This window comes from Wolffia australiana, chromosome 8 (assembly GCF_029677425.1).
Source record: "Wolffia australiana isolate 7733 chromosome 8, ASM2967742v1".
Classification (NCBI taxonomy): domain Eukaryota; kingdom Viridiplantae; phylum Streptophyta; class Magnoliopsida; order Alismatales; family Araceae; genus Wolffia; species Wolffia australiana.
Window position 1 is genome coordinate 3,750,100 of NC_135842.1, and position 17,474 is coordinate 3,767,573.

At 55.9% G+C, this 17,474-nt stretch overlaps 1 non-coding gene across 1 annotated transcript; it reads left to right on the forward strand.

Moving 5' to 3' along the window:
- Positions 1-9,659: 9,659 nt before the first annotated feature.
- On the forward strand, positions 9,660-9,768 carry LOC144707286 (small nucleolar RNA R71). The gene has a single exon (XR_013582448.1). It is a non-coding gene; the product is annotated as a small nucleolar RNA R71 (small nucleolar RNA).
- The last annotated feature ends 7,706 nt before the right edge of the window (positions 9,769-17,474 follow it).

A 17,474-nucleotide genomic window follows, 5' to 3' on the forward strand; every position in this document is an offset into this window, starting at 1 on the left:
GCCCGCGCCGGCCGCGCCGGTCGCGTGCGGCCTCGCGTGCCGCGCGCGCGCATCGCCACGCGCCCGTCGCCGCGCCACGCCCGCTGCGCCCGTCGCGCGCCCGCCGCCACGCGCCCGTCGCCAGCGCCGCCACAGCGCCCGCCGCCGCGCGCCATCGCCAGCGTGCCCATCGCTACGCCACAGCGCTCTGCGCGCGCCACGCCGCGCGCCGCCGCCGCCCGCGCGCCCGCGCCGCGCGCCACGCCAGCGCCGTCGCGCTGCCACATGCCCCGCGCGCTGCGCGCGCCCGCCGCCGCCGCCGCGCCGCCGCCGCCGCCAAGCCCGCCGCGCTGACCGCGCTCCCGCCGCCGCGCCGACCGCGCGCGCACCACCGTCGACCACATCTCCTCGCATCGCTCCGCGCTGACTGCGCACAACCGCCCCTCCGCACCAGTCAACCTCCGGCGCACCCGACTACTCCCTCCTCCGGAACCAGTTGGTGCGAAAATCCCGTCGCCAGCGCGACGAAGGTACTCTGCTTTCCCTAGCCTCTTTACATCATTTATTTCCGTCAGTATTCTTTCGTATTGCCTCCACCGCGCTCGGGTTAGATAGGTGAGTGGGACAGATTGAGAGAACGACGAAACAAAGACGAGCGTCTTACCTGTCCGGTACGAGTCGGGACGCCCCGACGCGTGTGAGCATCCCAGTGGGAGTTACCCCATTCGACGGCGTGCGTGCCCTCGACCCACCTCGGACGACTTGGAGGGCTGGACCGACCCAGCTCGGCGACCCGGTCCCCGCTCCGGGTTGGCTCTCGTAGCTTGTCGGCGCATTGCACGTACCGTTGTAGAATCATCGTCCTCGTCATCGTCATACATATATTTCTGTTCTCCGCATATCCATCGGTTGACGTCGTGGACGTAACCCGATTAGTTAGCAATACGACACCGAGTTCCTTCCTTCGGTGACGGTCGGACGCCGTTGAGACGACGTCCGGCATCAAATTGGTATCAGACCCAGGCTGGTGCGCCCACAGCACGTCTCCGACCGCATCGCATCGCATCGCGCTCGCATCTAGTGCATCGCATCCATCGATTTACGTGCATCCATATCGGTACCCAGGAATGGCCGTGAGACGCCGATCCGCACGGATGGCGCAGCGTGGAGGTTCTACCTCCCGCGGCGAAGTCGAACCGTCGCGAGGCGGAGAGGCAACGAGATTGCCTCTCGGGACCTCAGCCCGGCCTCGCGGTTGCGGAACCTACCACCCCATATCGAGGACACGCCCGGTCCCACCCGGCGTCCACGGGTGCTCAGGCGCATCGAAATCACCGGCATCGCCCGGTGGTTCACGCCGATCCCAGCACTCCCACGCGGCACACGGCGTCCTCGGAGACTCCCGATCGAGTGACTACGAAGACCGGGATACCGCGGCGGCGACCACCGCGGAAATCTCCGTCGTCGAGTACTCCCCTAGAGCGACCCCTGCGGGGTAGAGGACGAGACGACGAAGCGCCACTCGCCAGTACCCGCCAAGAGAAGAACTTCCGGAAGACCAAGGAGCTCAACGTCGCGCATCGGCAGCTAGGACGGAGCGCTTGGAGCGGATGCTCGCCGACACCCGAGTGTCCGAGCACGGAGTTGAGGCGGGACCGGTTGCACGAGGCCCCCCTCGCCCCCCTTACGGGGCTGGTAGACCCGAATACCGTGGTCACCCCGACCCGGACCTTGCTGATGATTACGAGGCCCCTGATCGCCCGTTTTACGGCGTACCGCCACCGGTACGCCTAGCCAGGGAGCCCGTGCGCGACCCACAGGATGTCCGCGCTTGGGACATGCATCGCCCGCGGGATGACTACACCCGTGGCTACGACGGGGTCCCTTATGCTCGACCTGATCTCCCTATACGTCAGTACGAGCGCGACCCGAGCCGTGACTATCCGGCCCGTCGGTTCGACCCCGTTCCTCCCCGTGGTCCGCGGTTCGACGAGCCACCGGCACGACGCGAGGACTACCCACGGCCGCCACCCCCGCCATATTACGGGGCTGACGGTGCATGCCCACCACCACATCACCCGGTGCCTTGGGACCGAGCACCGCGGGATGGTCGTCTCTACCACGGGGACGACCGCGGACACGACCCATTCCCGCCCCGTCGCCCCATGGACCCGCGACGAGGAAACTACCCCGTGCCCGAGCGGCACTATGATGACGACGAGCGTCGGCGCGAGGAGCATCGTGCACGCATCCAGAGGAGCGTGCGCGCCGACGTACCCGTCTACGAGGGCTCGAGGAAGCCCAAGGAGTTCATTGACTGGGAATCAAAAATGAACTCGTATTTCAGGTGGTACAGGATGGATGACGACCTTTGCGTCGAGTGCGAGACACGCGGCAGCGGACAAGCCAAGATCTTTTGGGAGAATGAGCAATTCTCGGCGAACAGCGAGGACAGCCCATTATGTCATGGGCAGAAATGGCGCGAAGCTAAGGAACAAATCGTTCCTCGTCGGTACCAGATGACACTCTTCCTCGTGGCTCGACCTTAAGCAAGGTCGACTCGGTGTCGGAGTACATCGAGGCTTTCGAGGAATGCCGGATGCGTTGCCGTTCGTGGAGGACCCCGCGTCATCGCCGGCCTCTTCGCCACGACGCCGCCCGCCTTGCGCAGCAAGGTCCTTGACTGCCAACCGGCAGAGGTCGACGAGGCATACCACCTAGTGGAGCACATGGATCCGCCTGTCGAAGACACCCCGGCGCCCAACGCGCACACCACGCCGCGAGTTCCTACGGTTCGGCTTGCACCCGCTCGTTCCACCCTACCCGCGACCACTCGGGTCGCACCGGTCACCGGGGGCCAAGGAACGACCCCAACCACCTCGGTGGGGTCTACCCGCAAGCCGGGCCTCGACCGGCGATGCCCCGGCCCGTAGCGCTGCACCAAGTCAAACACACATCACGTGCTACAAATGCCAAGGACGAGGGCACCGGGCACACCAATGCCCATCGACACTTTTGATTGATGTCGGGGAAACCGAACAGGATTATTGCGATGGAGCCGACGTACCCCAGGAGGACCACTATCACGGGAACGAGGAATGCGCCCTTGAGTACGAGGAGCCCGATGGACAGATAGGATTCATCCAGATCATCGAGGCGCGAGGAGCCCCACCCGTGACAGGCCGTGCGTCCGTCTGGCCGTTAGCCAACATCGCTGTCGACACACCCGGCAGCAGTAGAGATAGGATATCACCGCGGGTTGACAACTCTGCTAGACTTCCACGGGCCGCTCAACAGCCGACACCGTTCGATGATGCGGCCATCCGTACAGCGATCTTCTACACGTACATCAAGATCAACGGCAAGGCATGTAAGGTGATCGTGGATAGCGGTAGTTGCATCAACGCGATCTCAGATACTATGGTCAGCAGCTTAGGGTTGACTTCGATAGAGCACCCCACGCCGTACGACGTTTCATGGATCGACGCTTCATCACTATCTGTGAAGCGTCAGTGCCGCGTCCCCCTGAAGGTGAACACATACGCCGAAGACGTACTCTGTGATGTACTACCCATGAAGGTGGGTAGCATCATCCTCGGTCGGCCGTGGTTATATGATCACGACGTCACCTTAGCAGGGCGCGTGAACACCTGCTCCTTTATGCACCAGGGGCGACGAGTTACGTGGCACCCGTACACCTGGCCGGCCAGCAAGCGGCGCGACCCGACCAGTAGGGTTAGTGATAGTCCGAGGACCCTTATTCACTCGCGACCTTGGCCGCGAGGGTGACGATACACCTATGTGTCTGGCCGTCACCCTTGACGTCCCTGCTGACAGTGCAGTGACCCCTCGAACCCCAGAGGTTGAGGCTCTCCTATCGGAGTTCGGAGATGTCTTCCCGGAAGAGCTACCAAGCGGATTACCCCCGATGAGGAACATACAGCATGCCATCGACTTGGTGCCCGGCGTCGCCCGAACCTACCGCATTACCGCATGGAGCCGCTGGCACGAGGAGTTGCTACGGCAAGTGAGGAGCTTTTGGGAAAGGGCCTCATCCAGGAGAGCATGAGCCCTGCGCGATACCCGCTCTCCTAGCGCCGAAGAAGGATGGCACGTGGCGCATGTGTTGCGATAGCCGTGCCATCAACAAGATAACGGTCAAGTACCGTTTTCCCATTCCGCGTGTGCAGGATCTATTCGACATGATGGCGGGATCCACTATCTTCTCCAAGATAGACTTGAGGAGTGGGTACCATCATGCGGATCCGCCCGGCGAATGGAAGACCGCCTTTAAGATAAAGGACGGTTTATATGAGTGGAGGTTATGCCTTCGGCCTCTCCAACACGCCCAGTACCTTCCAACGTCTCATGAAGCGAGGTACTGCGCGCCTTCATAGGAAGTTCGTGGTCGTCTACCCGGCGACATCCTCGTCTACAGCAGATCCAGAGACGAGCATGCAGACCACCTTGGCAGGTCTGCACTATCCTCTGGCAGGAGCAGCTCTCGCCCACCCCAAGAAGTGTAGCTTCCTGGCGTCGAGGTTGCCTTCTTAGGGTTCATCGTGTCCGCCCAGGGCGTAGCCGCCGACCCGGAGAAGGTCCGGGCCATCACGTCGTGGCCGACCCCGGCAAACATGCACGACGTTAGGAGTTTCATAGGACTGGCGACTTTCTATAGACGATTCATACGGAATTTCAGTTCCGTTACGGCCCCCATCACCGACTGCCTCAAGGAGGAGTCGTTCGCCTGGACACCGGCAGCAGAGAGAGCTTTCCAGCAGATAAAGCTCATGATGACACAGGCGCCGGTACTACGGCTTCCTGACTTCGGGAAAGTGTTCGAGGTTACATGCGATGCCTCAGGTATCGGCATCGGAGGCGTCCTCAGCCAGGAGGGCCACCCGTGGAGTTCTTCAGCGAGAAGCTGAACGATGCAAAGCTTCGATACTCCACGTACGACAAGGAGTTCTACGCGGTCATCCAAGCCTTACGGCATTGGAGACACTACCTCCTATCATCGGAGTTCGTGCTCTTCTCGGATCACGAGGCGCTCAAGTACCTGCACTTGCAGCAAAAACTGAGCGATCGGCACGCTAGGTGGGTCGAGTACCTATAGGACTACACCTTCGTCATCAAGCACAAGAAGGGCAAGGACAACGTCGTAGCCGACGCCCTCAGCTGGAGAACTCACGTGCTCAATGTCATGAAGGTGACAGTCTTGGGGTTCGAGGCCATCCGAGATGGGTACGATAACTGCCCTGATTTCGGCCCCATCAGCGCGGAAGTCCGACGAGGACCATCCCAGGATTACAAGGACTATGTCCTTACTGACGGATACCTGTTCTGTAAGAACAGATTGTGCGTACCTCGCACATCACTACGTGACTTCCTCACTTGGGAATGTCACGCCGGAGGCCTTAGCGGTCATTTTGGCCGCGACAAGACGATCGCCGCCATGGAAGGCCAATTCTACTGGCCTTCCCTAAAGCGCGATGTTGGCAACATAGTTGCCCAGTGCCGTGTATGTGCCTTGGCCAAGCAGGTCAAGAAGAGCGCCGGACTTTATACCCCACTGCCGACGCCGAGGCGTCCCTGGGATGACGTGAGCATGGACTTCGTCTTGGGACTGCCCCGCACCGCGAGGCACTTCGACTCCATCATGGTAGTCGTGGATAGGTTTTCGAAGATGGCCCACTTCGTGCCCTGCGCGAAGACGTCTGACGCCGTGAAGGTCGCCCAGATCTTCTTCCGAGAGATCGTGCGCCTCCATGGCCTGCCATCCTCGATCGTGTCCGATCGTGACGTGCGCTTCACGAGTTACTTCTGGAGGACCCTGTGGAGCCTCTTGGGCACGAAGCTCAAGTTCTCGACTGCCTACAATCCGCAGACCGACGGTCGACGGAGGTGGTCAATCGTAGCTTGGGCAACCTACTCGTTCCTCGTAGGTGAACACCTCGCGTCTTGGGATCTTGTCATACCACGCGCTGAGTTCGCATACAACTCCTCGGTGAACAGAACCACCGGGTTGAGCCCTTTGAGATCGCCTCGGCCAGGCACCCGTCGACCCTAGACCTAGCTCCCATAGATCCTTATGTTAGGGTTTCCGAGGACGCACTTGCATTTGCCCAGCATGTCTCTGCATTACATCATCGCATTCATGATAGGATCACGCAGCAAAATGCATTGTACAAGCAAGCCGCCGACTTGCATCGCCGACCCGAGCATTTGACGTGGGAGACCTAGTGATGGTCAGACTCAGGCCGAAGATACTCTCGGGGCGGCAACGGCTGCATGCTCGCAGCGCCGGCCCGTTCCGGATCCTCCGTAGAGTGGGCGACAACGCGTATGTCGTCGAAATTCCTCCTACGTGGGGAATAGGCTCTACATTCAATGTGGCGGACCTAGCTCAGTACCGGGCCCCTTCTTCCTCCCCACTCCCAGCCTCTCTAGACCCCTTCAGCGTGAGTGAGTTTGCCGACACCACTCCCCCAATTGTTTCACCCGATAGGCACGAGGCAATCGATTGTGTACTACAGGAGGTAATTGACCATGCAGGTGGGAAAGCATCGAGAGATTCCTAAATCGTTGGCGGGCCACACCTGCGCGGACGACACGTGGATTACAGAACAGGAGCTCCGACGCCTCCGTCCCGACCTCCTTCCACCGTCGCCGATCCTCCACCCTGACTCGCCGGAGTCGAGTCCTTCCCACCCCGGGAGGGTTGATGGCGCGTCACCACCGGACGTCATCGAGCCAGCAGCAGAGGAGCAGCAGGACTTCCCCGACCGAGCACCCAAGGAGCCGGCACTACCCAGCTCGCCACCGAGACGAGTCCAGCAACCACGGCAAGCCGCCGCAGCAACACGAGATTCCGCATTCCGTTACTCGGCATGACGCGGACGCCGACCACCGGAGCACACCGACACCTTCGGTTACCTTATTCTATAGCTTTTCGGTTTTATCGTGTTGTCGTGTAGCGGGGAAGGATCCATATGAGGAACTCTTTCACCCCCCCCCTCTTTATGTTGGGCCTGACAAGCCCGTTTTCATTATTTCCTTTCCTTTCCTTGTTTGTTTTGTTGTTTTTGGACTTAAGGAAGGGCCTATCTTCACCCATATATAAGGGGAAGAGGTGGGCGCTTCCCCTTACTTTGACCTAAATTTTGAAGAATGGTATTTTGAGAAGAAGGGTCAGGTCGTGGAGAAGAATAGAAGAAGGAAGAAGAAGAGAAGAAGGAAGAAGAAGAGGAGAAGGAAGAAGAAGAGGGGAGGAAGAGGAGAAGGGGGAGAGGAAAGAGGAGGGGCAGCCGCCGCCACCGCCGCCGCCGCGCACCCGCCGCCGCACGCCCGCCGCGCCACGCGCCAGCGCCGCGTGCCGGCCCGCTGCGCGCCGCGCCGCCACGCGCCGCCGCCGCCGCGCCGCCGCCCGACGCGCCAGCGCCCGCCGTAGCGCCCGCCGCCGCGCTGACCGCGGCCGCTGCGCGCCGACGCGACCGCTGCCCCGCGCGCCGTCGCGCTGCGCCCGCCGCGCGCTGCCACCGCCAGCGCGCCGCCGCCCGCGCCGCGCCCGATCGTGCGGCCTCGCGTGCCCGCCGCCGCGCGCGCCCATCGCCGCGCGCCCGTCACAGCGCCCACGCCCGCGCGCGTCGCGCTGCCAACGCCACGCGCGCTGCGCTGCCGCCAAGCGCGCCACCGCGCCGCGCCCGCCGCGCGCGCTCGCCGCCGCTATCGCCGCCGCCAAGGCGTCGCCGCCGCGCGCTGCCGCCGCCACGCGCATCGCCCGCCGCGCCGCCTACGCTGCGCTGCGCTGCCCGCCTGCGCGCCAAGGCCCGCGCGCCAAGCCCACGCGCCGCCAAGGCGCCCGCGCTGCGCCCATCGCCAGCGCCGCGCGCCCGCGCTTATCGCCACGCTGCGCCCACCGCCAAGCCGCCCGCCGCGCGCGCCGCTACGCCAAGCGCCGCCGCGCGCCGCGCCGCGCCGCGCGCGCCGCCGCGCCGCCAAGCGCTGACCGCGCTCGCCGCCAAGCGCCGACACGCGCGCACCGTCGACCACATCTCCTCGCACGCTCGGCGCTGATCGCGCACAACCGCCTCCGCACCAGTCAACCTCCGGCGCACCCGACTACTCCCTCCTCCGGAACCAGTTGGTGCGAAAATCCCGTCGCCGGTCAGCGAAGGTACTCTGCTTTCCCTAGCCTCTTTTCGTCATTTATTTCGTCAGTATTCTTTCGTATTGCCTCCACCGCGCTCGGGTTAGATAGGTGAGTGGGACAGATTGAGAGAACGCGAAACAAAGACGGCGTCTTACCTGTCGGTGCAGTCGGGGACGCCTGACGCGTGTGAGCATCCCGGTGGGAGTTACCCCATTCGGCGGCGTCGCGCCCTCGGACCCACCTCGGGCGACTTGGAGGCTGGACCGACCAGCTCGGCGACCCGTCCCGCTCGGGTTGGCTCGTAGCTTGTCGGCGCATTGCACGTACCGTTGTAGAATCATCGTCCTCGTCATCGTCATACATATATTTCTGTTCTCCGCATATCCATCGGTTGACGTCGTGGACGTAACCCGATTAGTTAGCAATACGACACCGAGTTCCTTCCTTCGGTGACGGTCGGACGCCGTTGAGACGACGTCCGGCATCAGTAAGGAACATGTTGCTCACTCGTAGAAGGTAGAGGTTCCTCCACGTAGGGAGAATCCTCTCCTTCTTCCTCTCGTGGTTCATTCCCCTTCTTAGAATTCTCTCTAGAGTTCTGATAGGGATCCTGAAGTTCTTTTCAATTTCTCAATTTTGAGATTGCTAGAACTTTAGGATCGTCTCCATTCGTCTCATCAGGAATGGAGTGCTGCACATGATGCAAGTTGCATGGATTTATTAATGGTTTCGTGGGAAATTTATAAGATGTGCAAGGTAGGTCTAGAGATATACCTTGATGTTCGGATTGTGCAGGCCTGAAGGTTTCTAGCATCTTCCTCATCTTCTCTTGAGACTCCAGCATTTGCTTTGTTTGAAATTCCATCATCATTTGCATCTTCATCTCCATCTCCGCCCGCAACTTTTGGTTTTGCTTCTCTATCATATCTGTAATGACAGGGGTAAGTGAAGAAAAATCAGGTTGGTTCTGAGATGGAACCTGATACTGCTGTGGAGGCCTGTGCTGGAATGGTTGTCTCTGCTGGAACGGAGGTTGAGCTGCCGGCTTGTTCCCTTGGTGGAAGGTCTCTCCGTTTTGGAAATTTGGCCTCTTTTGACCTGCCCACGGTTGTTGCGGCTGGTTGAAGGCCTTCACGTCTTCTTCCATGGCTTGGCAGGCTCCATCTTCATGTTCCCTGCTGAAGCAGAGAGAGCAGATCTTAGCTTTAATGATAGGAGAGTTACCTAAAAAGACATTCTTCAAGGTGGAGGTGAGCTCCTCCAATTTCTGGTTAGTCTCCCTTAGGCCCGCCTGTAGCTCTCCCTCCTTGGCGTTAACCTACAGAACTCCTGCTCTTTTTGGCTGCAGGTTTCTCCCATTCTGATTGGCCCCAATCTCCTGCAAGTCAGTTTCTGCAACTCTCTCCAAAACATCGAAAACTTCATCCTCATATGCGGTATAAAACGTTCCACCCGTAGCGAGATTTACTTTGTTTTCATAAAATCAGAGAGAGATTCATAAAATATTTGGGCTAGTTGACATTGCTCAATGCCATGGTGAGGACATTTCCTCAACAAATCATTGAATCTCTCCCATGACTCACTAAAGGCTTCTCCGTCATGAGGATGGAAATTGTGAATTTCTCTTCTATAAAAATTCATTTTGGAGAGAGGGTAAAATTTCTGTAGAAATTTTCCTTGCATCTCTTACCAAGAATTAAAAGTGATTCCTAGATTACGATACCATGCAAACACTTTATCTTTAAGAGTTAGATGAAAATATTTCATTTTTAACATCTCTGTAGATATTCCCGGAACATTTTGAGAAGAGCATCTAATATGAAAATCATCAAGGAATTCTAAGTGATTCTGTGCAGGTAATCCGTTAAATTCAGGTAGAGAATTGATCAATGCATTATCGTATCGAAACAAGATACCTTCACCGATGTTCAGATTTACATCGGTTTGTCATAAGCTTCCGGACGGTGTAGACCTATCCAACATAGTTCTTCTCCTTTCATTCTGCTGATGTATCTCTTCAGCCATATTTCTCTGCTGAATTTCTGGTTCTGTGACTGTAGAATCCGGGGTGGCGTCTCTACTAATTTTTTCTGCAGACTTCTCACCAGCTCCAGAGCGTGTAACTACCATAGATTTTCAGCACAAATGTTAGCAGAACAATGAGCTGAGGATTTTTAAGTCCTGCAGCTTAAGGAGAATCAAGAAAAGATTACTGAACAATTAAAAAAAATTCCTACTGTAATACCGTGCTCCCCGGCAACGGCGCTAGTTGATAAACTCAATTTTTGGGGTGTTTTTTACTGGTTGTTTAGCAGTTAATACGTGTGAGGATTGAGCTTATACAACAAAATTTATAACCTCACAGCTTGGGGTGAGTGAGGGTCGATTCACATGGAGACGACAAAAAACAGCAGAAGAATTCTTTCTATCAAATCAGTTCTTTTGGATCTCAATACTCAAGTATAAACTCTGGTAAACGATCTTCGGTACAAACGACAGAGCTTTCTTTAAAAGTCTCGGTGCAGCAAATCTTCAGTAAGGCTTTCCTTACTAAGGATTTGCCTTTGCCCTTTAAGCAATTTCACAAACACCCAGCGGGTGTTTGTGCACCGTATAGCACCTCTGTGACGACCTTGCACACGCTGCCGCTACTGGAGAAACCTGCTCGCGGCTGCTGCTGGCGAAGCTTGATGCACGCGGCGTTGCTGCGTGCGGCGTTGTTCCCCGCGGCTTGGATTGCTGGCAACCTAGGCTGTTGCCTGAGTTGCTAGCAGTTGGGAAGTTCTGCAGGGATGGATTTCACGATCTGATGCAAGAACAATGGAATTTTTGCTAGAACGGAATGGGAAACTATTAAATCAACTATGAAATTTGAAATCAAGCGTAACCAAAGGAACAACAGAAATTGGAAATGCTGAAGACATAGCTTGTGATCTTCAACCCAACTCTGATTGTCTTAGAAGGGAGAAGAAGATTGTACTGAAACTGAAACGCTCACGCCTCCTCGTGTCACTCCTTCTGGGCAAGGCGACGATCGTCGTGCTCCGGCTACTCCTCAGCTTGCTTCTCTTCCAGCTCCAATGCTCATCAGCCTTGGAGGGTCTGCAGAAATCCTTTCTCTCCAAGCCCTAGCTTCCTTGAGAGAAATTCTGGACAACCTAAAATCAACTCTCAAGAGGGTATTTATAGGTTTCTCTTAAGTCATTCCCAGGGGCATTTTCGTAATTTTTGCATCTTTGAATTTTCGCCCGCTCCTCTTGATCCTCGTCTCTTTCCTTGATCTTCTTAACCTGTCTCTGAATTTTTCTTAACCATAAAATGTTAAATATACTCCACTTGATTCAAAGGATCAAGTGGGGTTAGTAATTTCATAAAATGATGCATATGCATGATATTAGCATGAATTAACATTATAATTTTGATGAATGAAAGCTAAAAAGTTTAATTATTTGATGACATATTTGAGAGTCATCAGGGTGTTTGATGCCTTTCAATATGTCATCAATTATTAATGAGTTTCTTGAGCATTATGTATCAATTGCATTCATTTAATCTATATTTGTTATCATTCATATGCATTATTTTTCCAAACTACTAACCCCACTTGATTCTTTGAATCAAATGGATTAGATCTCATGTATTTGATTAATGAGTTCAGATATGGATTAAACATCCAAAGAAAGATGAAATTGATTAAGAGGAGCTGGGAAAAATCAGGAAGAAGAAAAAAAGCCCTAAAATCTCAAAGAAGCCATATTAAAAGAAACCTATAAATAGCCTCACAAGGGCTCATTCTAGGTTGTCCAGAATTTCCAGCACAACAGGACAGGGCTTGGAGGAGAAGAGATCTGCACACCCTCCAAGAGCTAATGAGCCTTGGAGTTGGGAGAGAGACAATCTGAGGCATAGCTAGACCAAGAAGATCATTGCCTTGCCCGGAGGAAGTGACACAAGGAGGTGTGACTGTTCTGGTTTCAGTGTTTTCCTCTTCTCCCTTCTAAGACAATCTGTGTTGGGTTGGAGATCACAGTTTGTGTCTTCCAGCAGTTTCCAACAACAGTTGTTCATCTATTACTCTTGATTTTCTTTTCAGTGTCGTTCTCGTTCTTATCCTTAGTTCCATTCATCATCACGCTCGTTCATCAATCGTTCATCAATAGTTCATCAATCACACCTACGTATGGGCACCCTTCACGCACCGCAATCAGCAGGCAGGGATGCCACGCACAGGCGACCCCACAGCCCCGCAAGCAGAAGTCGCGCGCGCAGCCAACTACGCGCAAGGGTTCCTCGCACGCAGCACAAGCCGCGTGCGCAGCCAGCTGCGCGCAAAGGTTCCTCGAGCGTAGTAGAAGACGCGCACGCAGCTTGCCGCGCGCGCAGCTTGCTGTGCGCAAGTGTTCCTCGCGCACAACAGAAGCCGCGCGCGCAGCTTGCTGCGCGCAAGTGTTCCTCACGCGCAGCAGAAGCAGCGGGAACATCCTGCTGCGCGCAAGGACTGCCTGCGCGCGTTGGCTCTGCGCACAACAGAGCGAGCGCGCAAACTGCTCTTGGAGCCCCGCGTGCAGCAGAAGCCACGCCATGCACAGGAGCCCCGCGTGCAGCAGAAGCCACGCGCGTGAGCGCCTGTGCGCAAGGCTCCCTTGTGCGCAAGGCTTGCCTGTGCGCAAGTCTAGCACTTGCACTTAGCCTAGCACTTGCACGCGCACACAAGGTGTTTGTTAAATCGCTAAAACCACAGACGTGAGTTTGTGAGTTATTTTGGTAAACTTGTGTGCTTTAATTCTGCAAAAGAATTTATCAGTCTTGTGAGAACACACTTCACATAACTCTTCGAAAAAAATTTAACTAAACAGTACTGAATATAATTTTTCTAATTGATAAGATTGAACCTTGAGATCTGAAGACACATACTGAACCGAAAATAAATTTCTGATGTTTTGTCTACTCTCTATGGATCGACACCCCACTTACCCAAGGTTGTGAGGTAATAAATTTTGTTGTATAAGCTCTTTCCTCACACGATCTAACTGATAATTAACCAGTAAAACACCCTAAATTTGAGTTTATAATGCTCGCGCGCACCAAACACTTCCGCTCATGCCCGTCTGCTGCCAAATCCTTTGCCGTGGTCCCAAGGTCGGTTGACTTGATCACCTCCTGCGCTCATCCGCCTGACGTCCGAGTGATCTCGCCAGAGTCGTCGACCGACACGTTACAATCTACACCACATCACATGCCAGAACGAGATTTGACGCTGTGGATTAGTGGGACTTAAGGTTAGTCTCGTCTCCCCTCCGTTTACCAGCATTATTATCTTTTCCAGTCTCGTCTTCCGCTATCGCGTCCTCTGCCATTATTTTCATTACAATTCACGGATAGGATAGCCACCGTCGTCGAGTGTAGGAATTCTTGAGGTTGACTGATATTCTTTGGCCTAGACGCTGAACACTCCAGGGCCATCATACGCCCCTCATTGTCTAGACGTCTAGTTGATTTCGCGGGTCATTGGGAGTTTGATCTAGGGATCATTCTTCTCTTGTTGACTGGCAAGGCCGACACCGTTATCCGCCGATTCCCTCAACTGCTCATCCGCTAGTTTCCCGTGCATTGAGTTACATCTCACGTCCTCGCATCATAATTCCTGTGACGTAATACGAGCCGATCGATCCCGGCTGACGTCGTATTACATCAGCCATCATGGGAGTGCCCAGATCAACGGGTATGTTGGCCTTCTCTAGTGCCTTTCCTTCTTGTTCTATGATGAACTATCCTTAATGGATGAAGAGGATGAAGCTATTGCTCAATGCGTATGGGTTGTGGAGCGCCAGCATCGAAGATGATGTGCTATGGATGAAGGATCTTCTTGGTATGGAGACCATTTTCGGAACTATTTCCCGAGATATGGACCTTTAGACTGATGAAGACAAAAGCTTGAAGGAGACATGGGAGACTCTTTGAACGATGAACATCGATGTTGACCAAGCAAACCAAACTCACATTCGTGTGTTGAAGTTAGAGTACGATAACCTGAAGATGGCTAAGGATGACCTAGTTTCTAATTTTTTCAGCAAGTTGCCGAGGATTGTGTATGAGATGCGCAATCTTGTAGAGAAGCTCACCAAAGGCGACGTGTTTGAAGATCACTAGGAGCAACACCATCCGTGTGTGACAATGTCACCATGGCGATAGAGCAGTTTTGCGACATCAAATCCATGTCCATTAAAGAACTTGTGGGCTCATTGAAGGTGCAAGAAGACAAGATTGGAGAATGAGATGAGGTGGATGACGAGCAAGCACTTCTTTCAGGGTAGGATTGAATACAACTTTGCGATAGAGATCGAGCTCGTAGAAGCAATGAACAATGCAAAGACGGTGACAACAAGCATCATCATAAGTCAAAGGCAAACTTCTTGATGGCGCGGCACCCTTCGACACTGCCCAGCCGCTACACAAGGAGCCATCACCATCATCGAGCCGCCACCGACACGTGCCCAGCCGACACGATGAGCCGCTGCGGTGACACGCGACCCTAGGTATAGATACTCGACATGACGATGCGACACCTCTATCACCGGAGCATTCGACCTATCCATCTCTGATTTTGTATTTTCGCTTTGCATTTTCATTTTGCCTTTGTAAGGGGGGAAAGAACCCATATGAGGATTCCTTCCCCTCCCAGCACTTTAGTGGGCCTTAACAGACCTGGTTATGTTATTTTCTTTTGTTTTGTTTTGTTTCTTATGGGGGCCCATCTTCATCCATCCTATATAAGGAGGGGTGGGCGACCCAAACACTACTCTTGAATTTTCTCCTAGGTCATAACGTTTTTAGAAGTTGAAGAGTCACGTACGTGAGAGGAGGAAGAAGAAGAAAAAAGAAGAAGAAGAAGAAGAAAAAGAAGAGGAAGAAGGAACGGGAAGAAGAGGAAGAGGGAGAAGAAGAGAGAATGAGGAGGGAGAGAGAAAGGAAGCTCCCCTTCCCCACCGTTGCACCAGCCTTGCCGCCGCCATGCAGGTCTCGCCGCCAATCTCACCGTCGCCGCGTCAACCTCACTGTCGGTCCATTCGCCTGTTGCCTGGCGAGCTGCGGGTCCGATGACTCAATTGCACGCCCGACGACTGACCCCGCTACCCCTCCACCTGGTTCGGCCGTCGCCCGGCGCTTCCCCTCAAGCCAAGCGATCATCTCTGCCGCTGCCAAGCTTCGGCGCCCGTCTAGAGTCGACCGCTCGTCCCACTGCTCGATTGGCCGCCGCTCGCCTCCACCGTCCAGCACAACCGCCGACCGCGACTTCCACCCCGACCACTCGGCCAGCTCAGCCCCTACCAAGAGACAATCCCCGATAAGTGCCGCCCTCGCCGTCTGCCTGTTCACCCACCGTCGTCGGCAGAGCTCACCGACGGCTTGGCGCCGCCGCGCTGTGAGCATCGCCCGTGCTCGCTAGAGTGTATCACCCGCCCGCACGGCGCCCACGTGCACTACGGCGGCGAGCCGCCATTTCGGCGCTGCGCGCGCCCTGCGCCGTGCGCCGCTTGCGTGCCGCGCAGCCTGCGCGCGCACACGCATGCGCCGTGACCACCGCTCGTGGTGCCCACCGTGAACTCCCGCACCTGACATGCTACCCTGCTCCTCTCTGACTAGGGCGCTACTCCGCGCCGTATGCCCGACCAACCTCGCCTGCTGGTGGACACCCACAACACGACTACCCTACTCCCGCATTAGCAACACTTCGGTGTCACCGACCTCCTATTACCTCCGGATCTTCCTCCGACTCAAGATATCCGTCGCCAGCGCGACGAAGGTACTTCCTTGCCCTGTTCTTTACGTCTCTTACGTCCTTTAGTGCTCTTTTGACTTGCCTCCTCCGCGCTCGGGTTAGATAGGTGAGAGCGAGACAAGTTGAGAAAACGATGAATATTCATTGAGAGTCTTACCTGCCCGGTACGAGTCGAGTTCTCCCAACGCGTGTGAGCACTTCAGCGGGGTTCCCCCGTTCGACGATGTACTCGCCTCGACCCTCTCGGGGGAGGTTCAGGAGGTCCGTCTGATCTCACTTAGAGCGATCCCGTCAATCTCTGGAACGGCAACTCTGCTCGTCAGGGCACGCACATACGACACGTAGGAATTCTTGCATTGCACGTCTTCATTCATACCTGTCCACTAGCATCATCGGACGACGCCGACAATCGTCGTCCGATCGAGATCTCAATTCGATACCAAGCCGCTGCTCTCGGTGTCGACCAGACGACGTCTTGACGACGTCCGGCATCAAACTGGTATCAGAGCCCGGCTTTGGTCGCCCACAGCACGTCTCCGACTCCGCATCGCATATAGCTGCATCCGCATTCACTGTCTTTTTCGAACATTCATATAGGATTCCCAAGAATGGCCGTAGAGACGCGATCCAAACGGATGGCACAACACGGAGGTTCTACCTCCCCGCGACGGACCGAACCGTCGCATGACGAGGGAGGCAATGAGATTGCCCTCTCGGGACCCCAACCCGTGACCCAGGTAGCCGACCCCGTCCTACCGCATTTTGAGGCTACGTTGATTACACCCGACGGCACAGGTGCTCCTGGCACATCGGGCCCACCAAAATTTCCCGGTGCGCCACGCGAGCCACAGCACTCTCCACACGGCTCACCGCAATTACAAGGATAGAGCTACCGTAGGTCGGCGCCCACACGGGAAATCTCCTTGTTGTCGAGCCCATCCCCCGAGCAACCCCCACACGAGGTCGAGGACGCGGACGAGGAGGCGCCTCTCGCCAGTACCTGCCAAGAGAAGAACTTTCAGACGACCAAGGAGCTTACTTCCGCACCATGGCTGCTAGGATGGAACACATGGACCGCATGTTCGTGGACCAACGGGCGTCAGAGCACGGAATTGAGGTGGGACCGGCCGCCCGAGGGCGGTCTCGTCACGCACTAGGGGTTGGTCCACAGGGACGCCATGGCAGACTTATCCATGACCTCAATACGGATTACGAGGTTTTCGATCATCGATCCGACGGCGCCCCACCGTAGGGAAACCTAGTTAGGGAACCAGCGCGAGAGCCCCAGGATATTCGCGCTTGGGATATGCAGCACCCGCGGGTACGACGTGGACCGACCGGTCCGCCTGGACCCTTACGCTCGATAGTATGAACGAGACGTGGGCCATGACGACTATTTTCGACCCACCTCCACCACGATATTATGGGGTGTACGACGTCCCCCTACCTTCACATCGTGCGATGCACTTCGACCGCACACCTCGGGACGGTCCTCCACACCTTTAGGACGATCATGGTCACGAGCCGATTTCGCCCCGTCGCCACTTGGACCCGCGACCAGGA